At 36.3% G+C, this 8,833-nt stretch overlaps 2 pseudogenes; one reads left to right on the forward strand and one right to left on the reverse strand.

Annotated features, from left to right (window-relative positions):
- Positions 1-2,304: 2,304 nt before the first annotated feature.
- LOC113757915 lies at positions 2,305-3,128 on the reverse strand (annotated as a pseudogene).
- A 1,569-nt stretch (positions 3,129-4,697) lies between these two features.
- On the forward strand, positions 4,698-7,225 carry LOC113757914 (annotated as a pseudogene).
- Positions 7,226-8,833: the final 1,608 nt, after the last annotated feature.

Below are 8,833 nucleotides of genomic sequence, written 5' to 3' on the forward strand. Positions count from 1 at the left end.
GCTTGAGTCTTTTCGTTTACCTCCACTTTTCCTTCTTCCAAATTATTATCCCCCACGCGTATGCGATAATCATTTATTATTTCTTAAAATTTCAGTACCTTCTTTACACACATTTTTTGTCCAAGGCATTTGCAATATTTTTCCATTGGTAATGGGTACATTTACAAATACATAAATGCCTCTGATTTTAACATGCAATAACACTTCCTGGTCCAACTCGTACGGAAGTCAGTGTGCTTTCTGGTTGCATCCGCAGACGATTCTCGTGTATTTCCTCTTCACGCGCTATGCAACAATTTAATGTCTCCATTTGGACTGTATATAACATCAACACGTATCGGTCTCTGCCGACCTTCCTACCATAGGCAGGTTCCCACCATAAAGGTTTCCCGAAGGATGAACCCATGGACCAGGGGCCTGGACGGTTGTCAGACAACCGTCCAGAAACTTTTCATGGCCAAGATGTGATGGCCCATCATCAACGGCCAAAACGAAGCCATGTCAAAAATTTATATCAGCTGAAGAAGACGGCATCGTTTTATTGAGTGGCAATTTAAAAAATAAAAATTTTGGAAACAGATGGAGCATCATCGTCAAACAGCATTTGCATATAACAAATTTATCCCGCCCAAATTATTAATGAAAAGTTCATTTTTATCAGAAATCCCCATTTCACTTTCCCCATTTCCCAAACTCTTTCCCCGTTGTCTGCTAATGCAAAAAATCATTCCACAAAAGAACTGCCATTTCACTCCACAAAATCACTCCCATTTCACTCCCCGTTGTCTGCTAATTTCCAAAACAACTGCCTGAATTCCTCCTAAAGAAGACCCACGGTGTTTTTTGGAGGAGGAGAAACTGCATAATCCAAGGCCCTGGGGTGTTGCAATAGTTGGAGATTTCAGATTTAATCGAGGACAACTGGTGGCACAAGATCAACGAATCCGTTGAATGGCAAGATGGGATCTTTTACACTCTCTGCGCTGCCTATGCCCTTGTCTCCTCTGTTGCCCTTGTAATGTTTATCCGCAACATTGATACTCTTCATTTCTTTACATTTTTTTTAATTCATTGGGGTCAAAATTTTCTAGAATTTTCGAGTTAATTTCTTATTTTAGTGAGTCTTGAAGTTTCACATTAGTTTTCGTGGGATGGATTGAAGAAATTTTGGAGCTTTGTTTATTTCAAGCTGGGTAGCTCAGCTGAGCAGTTAAAAGTGTTGAAATTATACTTGTAAAAAAGTTATCTTTTTTATTTTTCTTCTTTAGGTTGCAAGCTTAGTTAGTTTGCGTACAACATATATATCAGTTTGTACACATAAAACAACAACATGTAAATACTATTAAATCAAGAGATTGCCATAATGTGTACCAACTAAAATACACCGTGTACCAGAATAATAACATGATGTCAAAACTAAACAACGGGTGATAAATAATTGTAACTTGTACGATTTAAAAAATAAATGTGAGCAAATAACCCTTTTGAGGAGGTTCGTTGTTTCAAGAGAAAAGAACTAGTAATTTCTCTGTAATGTCTCCTAGTGGAACAGCACAGGCTTCTGCAAAAGAACTTATTAATTCCATTGTGGAAACTATTGTTAGGATTTTTGGTTAGATATGAGTACCTCTCTTTTCTTTAATTTAATGCCTGTAATTACTTCACTACTTTCTGAACAAATCATTATGATTGCAGAGAACCATGTTATTGTTGGAGAGCTTCTTGAGACAAAAGCTGCCCAGTAGGTTGACTTGAATACACCCAAATCCATAGTTGGAGATTCCAATTGGAACCCTGATCCTGAGGCATCACATGATACTGGTGGTTATAGCATTGGCTTCTCGCTGACTGTTTTACAGGTAGGTCTCTTATGCTTGTGATTTTTTTTTTGTTAAGGTTGAATTTCTTACTCTGGTGAAGTGCTTCTGCAATCTTTGCAAGAGCAAAGTTTGTATCTCATCTTCATTTGTCTTGACTGAATAGTATTTGTCATCAAATTGGAGTTAGTTGCAGTTCATCTACTTCTCATCTCTCCTCGCCTATGTAGAGTTTGTTTTTATTCGCAATTTGCATCATGAAAAAATCAATTGGACCATGCGGTCTTGCATAACTTAAGGCCAGTATACGAGTCATGAAAAGTGTGTGATTGTTAAAAGTTCTTAACTCATAATCTAGTGGAGGAATAAAATTCAGACAGTTTTATTTTAAATCTGTACAAAACTTCTGTTGCAACCACAATTTCCCAGTCTTATTTAGATAATTTTACCATTGAATGCCTGTAAGGCATTATATTTGTCACTGGTATCAAACTCCACAGTCCTCTTTCTCGGTGTTTTCCACATACTTCCCTTCAATCTTGACACTCTTGTACCACTTAGCACAGGCCATGTAGACTGCCAAATCTATTATGGTTAGACCAGCCAAGAGGAAGTAAAACCTGTCTAAATGACCGTTGTTAAGGTTTATTGGGATCCAACCAGGCATGTCATCTCTGGCAGATATTCTCATGACCATGCTCAATAGAAAAGACTGCTAACATAGTTTCTCAGGGAAATCGAGATCATGCAAAGTGCACTGCCAAAGCTTTTAAGTCCATCAGGAGCTTGATCGTTAAAGAACTCCAGTTGGCCTACGTACATGAAAACTTCTAAAGCACCTATTAAAGCATATTGAGGGACCTGCCAGACGATGCTCAATGAGCTTGAGCCTTCACAGTTTGTGCAATCTATTCTAGCATATTTTTGCCTATAATTCTCCACAGTTCCTGCCGAAAGCATTGCCATTACTACTATTGCGAATCCAATCCCCATCCTTTGAAGCTCTGTGAGCCCTTTGGAATCTTTAGTCTCAGTGAGGTCTTTAGCACCACTCTTCTTAATTCTGATTACTATTGGATCGAGGACTCTCCTGTAGAAAAATATGACAACTGCCACGCTCAATATGTCAAAGCTAGACATGCTCGCAGGAGGGATCTCGAAGTTCCACATCTTTGTCTTCATGGCTGCACCTTACTCAACAAATATGGATGCCATCTGAGTAAATACCACTGAATAAATTATAGTACATAGCCAAATTGGCAGTAGTCTCAGTATGCACTTAACTTCTTCAACTTGAGAAAATAAGGGCATAGAGCACAAGTTATGTTCCCTGTTTTCATTGATCTCTTGAAGCTATGAATGACTTATCAAGATACTGTGGTACCAAGGCAATCTGATCCTTATGAATTTGATCAAACATTCTATAAAGCTATGAGCAGACCTTGATTTGATTAGAATTGGATTTGTCGTATTGTGGGCTCAAAGCTTTTAGAATTAATTTGAAACATAGGTGGTGAACTCTTTCTCGACAGTTACAGAACATATTCTTTCCTTCAATTCAAATAATTCATCAGTCACTTTGTGGGCCACATGCACTCTTGAGTTCTATTAACTTGCTACTATTACTTTGGGTAAACTGAAAATTAGGATTTCCATAGGAGTGAAATGCTGTAGTTTGTGGTGCCTGGAGGAGAGTACAATGCTGCCAAGGGAATGCAGTAGAGCCAAAACCCTATTGCCACAATTCTGAATTCTGCATAGTAGCAAAATGATGTTGGTGAAACCTGCATGACCTATTTGTTTAATGTCTTTCTGACCAATCAAATGGTAAGCATCGATTTGTTGATGTTTATTGTTTAATTGTTTAAGCTTTCTTTTGATTGAAATGATAAAATATACTTTCTTTAATAATTGGCACAATCTTAATTTATGGTATTTACTGTAATTAAAGAATTTCACGTGATAGTTAGCTGCAAAGTTATATAGGGGGTGATTATATATGCTGCAGTGATTTAATTTTTTGGAAGGCCAATCACTGAAGATTGCTGATATTTCATAAAATTGTTCCATGATGTTTGGCTACTAAACTAAAGTTACTGATGATTTTTTAAAGCTGATCGATTGTGAGAAATTCCTTATTTGTTGAGATATTCTTATTTGCCTGAATTCATCATACCATTTTTCAGTTATCCATTTTTGGTTCACATGAAGTAAAATTCTTGTCGTGGGAACTCAGTTAATTGGGGGTGAATGGAATTAGGTACCAATAAATGTCTCTTATTTTGAAATCAAATACTATGATTTGATAGTTAAATGTTAAAGTTAAATGGTCTGCCATTAGTTGCACAATACGATTAGTATATTCATTTGCCAATTGGGGTTTGTTACTATTTGTATTGCCAAGCATTGTTATCTTCCTTGACCACGAGTTGATTCGTCAGAGGGTTGAGGAGATAATATCTTACGACGACTGGTGACATCTAAATACTATTTATAAAAATTGCATTTTTAATGCATCTGTTATGGCTTTAAATTATATAACTAGTGTGAAAGTGTAATCAGTAAATTATATTTATAGTGTTGGCATAAGCAAACTTGGGGATTAAAATGACAAATTTTGATATATCGGTGATTTCAAGGAATTTATATTGCAAGTCCCGATGTGGCTCACAGTCTCCAACATATAGGTTATGTACTGTAAATAGAGTTTATTTATATTATATTTGGGATATATAATTACTAGTTACATTATAGGATGAGTTAGGTAACTTGTATGTCAATTTCTGGTTTCATGAAATGTATCATCGTGGTTTCAAGCTATGATTGTGAGTGTGTACATAATGAATTTCTATAAATCAAAATAATATATATACCTCCGTAATGCGTATGCCTAATCTTCCATTCCAGTGCTCCAGAAATTTCATTATGAACACACCACAATCATAGCTGAAACACGAGGTATACATTGTCATGAGAACCAGATAATTGGACATACAAGTTTTACCTAACCATCCTAATAATATAACTTAGTATTTAGTTATATTCCAAGATAGAATATAAATAAACTCTTATTTACAGTACATATACCTATTGTGTGGAGACTGTTGAGGCACATCTGTGACTTGCAATATAAATTCCTTGAAATCCACCGACTTATCAAATTATTTTGTCATTATTAATCCCAAGGTTTGCTTATGCAACATATAAATATAATTTTACTGATTACACTTTCACACTAGTTATATAATTTAAAGCCATGGAACAGATGCATTAAAAATGCAAGTTATAAATAGTATTTAGATTTCACCAGTCGTCGTAAGATATTAGTCTCTCGAACCCGTGACGAATCAACTCGTGAGTCAAGGAGATGAACAATGCCTTGTGCAATATCAAATGAGTATACAAACCCAATTGTGAGTCAAATGAGTATATATTAATCGTGGTGTGCCAACCTAATTGCACCAGTTGTAACTTAACATTAACTATCAATCAATTTTGTGATTTCAAATAAGAGACATTTATGGTCACCTATATTCCATTCATCCCCAATTAACTGAGTATTCCATCACAGAATTTTAACTTTCATGTGAACAAAATATGATAATGAGAAAATTGTGTATGATGAAATTTTCAGGCAAATAAGAATATCTCACAAATAAGAATTTCTCACAATCGATCATGCTTTTAAAAATCATCAGGTAACTATGTTTAGTGCTCAAACACATGGACAATTTTATGGAATATTCAGCATCTTCAGTGGTTGGCCGTTCCAAAATTGAATCACTGCAGCATATAAATCACCCCCTATGAGTTACTTATGCAGCTAATTATCACGTGAAATTATTTCAATTACAGTAAAACCATAAATTAAGATTGTTGCAATTAGTAAAGGAAAGTATATTTTAGTCATTTCAATCAAAGAAAAGCTTAAACAATTTAAACAATTAGACATCAACAAATCGTAGCTTACCATTGATTGGGTCAGAAAGGACATTAAACAAATAGGCATGCAGGTTTCAACATCATTTTGGGCTACTATGAGAATTCAGGAATGTGGGCAATAGGGTTTTGGGCATCTACTGCATCTGCCTTGGCAGCATTGGTACTCTTCCTCGCAGGCACCACAAGATACAGGCATTTCAGCTCCTATGGAAATCCTATTTTCAGGTTTACCCAAGTAATAGTAGCAGTAATAAGGAACTGAAGAGTGCATGGGCCACAAAGTGATGATGAATTATTTGAAGTTGAAGGAAAGGAAAGTTCTGTAACTGGTTCGAGAAAGATGTTCACACCTATGGTTTCAAGTAAGTTCTAAAAGCTTTTGATGCCCAATAGAAGCCAATCTAACAACAAGTCTGCTCCTAGCTTTATAGAATTTGTTTGATCAAATCATAAGTCAGGATTGCCTTGTGTACCACAGGTTCTTGGATATAGCTGCATTCATTGCTTCAAGAGATTTCAATGAGAAACAGGGATATCATAACTGGTGGCGTCTATGCCCTATTTCTCAAGTTGAAGAAGTTAAGTGCATACTGAGACTACTGCCAATTTGGCTATGTACTATAATTTATTCAGTGGTATTGACTCAGATGGCATCCATATTTATTGAGTAAGGTGCAGCCATGAAGACAAAGATGTGGAACTTCAAGATCCCTCCTGCGAGCATGTCTAGCTTTGACATATTGAGCGTGGCAGTTGTCATATTTTTCTATAGGAGAGTCCTCGATCCAATAGTAATCAGAATTAAGAAGAGTGGTGCTAAAGACCTCACTGAGACTAAAGATTCCAAAGGGCTCACAGAGCTTCAAAGGATGGGGATTGGATTCGCAATAGCAGTAATGGCAATGCTTTCGGCTGGAACTGTGAAGAATTATAGGCGAAAATATGCTAGAATAGATTGCACAAACTGTGAAGGCTCAAGCTCATTGAGCATCGTCTGGCAGGTCCCTTAATATGCTTTAATAGGTGCTTCAGAAGTTTTCATGTACGTAGGCCAACTGGAGTTCTTTAACGATCAAGCTCCTGATGGACTTAAAAGCTTTGGCAGTGCACTTTGCATGATCTCGATTTCCCTGAGAAACTATGTTAGCAGTCTTTTCTATTGAGCATGGTCATGAGAATATCTGCCAAAGATGACATGCCTGGTTGGATCCCAATAAACCTTAACAACGGTCATTTAGACAGGTTTTACTTCCTCTTGGCTGGTCTAACCATAATAGATTTGGCAGTCTACATGGCCTGTGCTAAGTGGTACAAGAGTGTCAAGATTGAAGGGAAGTATGTGGAAAACACCGAGAAAGAGGACTGTGGAGTTTGATACCAGTGACAAATATAATGCCTTACAGGCATTCAATGGTAAAATTATCTAAATAAGACTGGGAAATTGTGGTTGCAACAGAAGTTTTGTACAGATTTAAAATAAAACTGTCTGAATTTTATTCCTCCACTAGATTATGAGTTAAGAACTTTTAACAATCACACACTTTTCATGACTCGTATACTGGCCTTAAGTTATGCAAGACCGCATGGTCCAATTGATTTTTTCATGATGCAAATTGCGAATAAAAACAAACTCTACATAGGCGAGGAGAGATGAGAAGTAGATGAACTGCAACTAACTCCAATTTGATGACAGATACTATTCAGTCAAGACAAATGAAGATAAGATACAAACTTTGCTCTTGCAAAGATTGCAGAAGCACTTCACTAGAGTAAGAAATTCAACCTTAACAAAAAAAAAAAAAATCACAAGCATAAGAGACCTACCTGTAAAACAGTCAGCGAGAAGCCAATGCTATAACCACCAGTATCATGTGATGCCTCAGGATCAGGGTTCCAATTGGAATCTCCAACTATGGATTTGGGTGTATTCAAGTCAACCTACTGGGCAGCTTTTGTCTCAAGAAGCTCTCCAACAATAACATGGTTCTCTGCAATCATAATGATTTGTTCAGAAAGTAGTGAAGTAATTACAGGCATTAAATTAAAGAAAAGAGAGGTACTCATATCTAACCAAAAATCCTAACAATAGTTTCCACAATGGAATTAATAAGTTCTTTTGCAGAAGCCTGTGCTGTTCCACTAGGAGACATTACAGAGAAATTACTAGTTCTTTTCTCTTGAAACAACGAACCTCCTCAAAAGGGTTATTTGCTCACATTTATTTTTTAAATCGTACAAGTTACAATTATTTATCACCCGTTGTTTAGTTTTGACATCATGTTATTATTCTGGTACACGGTGTATTTTAGTTGGTACACATTATGGCAATCTCTTGATTTAATAGTATTTACATGTTGTTGTTTTATGTGTACAAACTGATATATATGTTGTACGCAAACTAACTAAGCTTGCAACCTAAAGAAGAAAAATAAAAAAGATAACTTTTTTACAAGTATAATTTCAACACTTTTAACTGCTCAGCTGAGCTACCCAGCTTGAAATAAACAAAGCTCCAAAATTTCTTCAATCCATCCCACGAAAACTAATGTGAAACTTCAAGACTCACTAAAATAAGAAATTAACTCGAAAATTCTAGAAAATTTTGACCCCAATGAATTAAAAAAAATGTAAAGAAATGAAGAGTATCAATGTTGCGGATAAACATTACAAGGGCAACAGAGGAGACAAGGGCATAGGCAGCGCAGAGAGTGTAAAAGATCCCATCTTGCCATTCAACGGATTCGTTGATCTTGTGCCACCAGTTGTCCTCGATTAAATCTGAAATCTCCAACTATTGCAACACCCCAGGGCCTTGGATTATGCAGTTTCTCCTCCTCCAAAAAACACCGTGGGTCTTCTTTAGGAGGAATTCAGGCAGTTGTTTTGGAAATTAGCAGACAACGGGGAGTGAAATGGGAGTGATTTTGTGGAGTGAAATGGCAGTTCTTTTGTGGAATGATTTTTTGCATTAGCAGACAACGGGGAAAGAGTTTGGGAAATGGGGAAAGTGAAATGGGGATTTCTGATAAAAATGAACTTTTCATTAATAATTTGGGCGGGATAAATTTGTTATA

This window comes from Coffea eugenioides, unplaced genomic scaffold, assembly GCF_003713205.1.
Source record: "Coffea eugenioides isolate CCC68of unplaced genomic scaffold, Ceug_1.0 ScVebR1_3419;HRSCAF=4627, whole genome shotgun sequence".
NCBI lineage: Eukaryota > Viridiplantae > Streptophyta > Magnoliopsida > Gentianales > Rubiaceae > Coffea > Coffea eugenioides.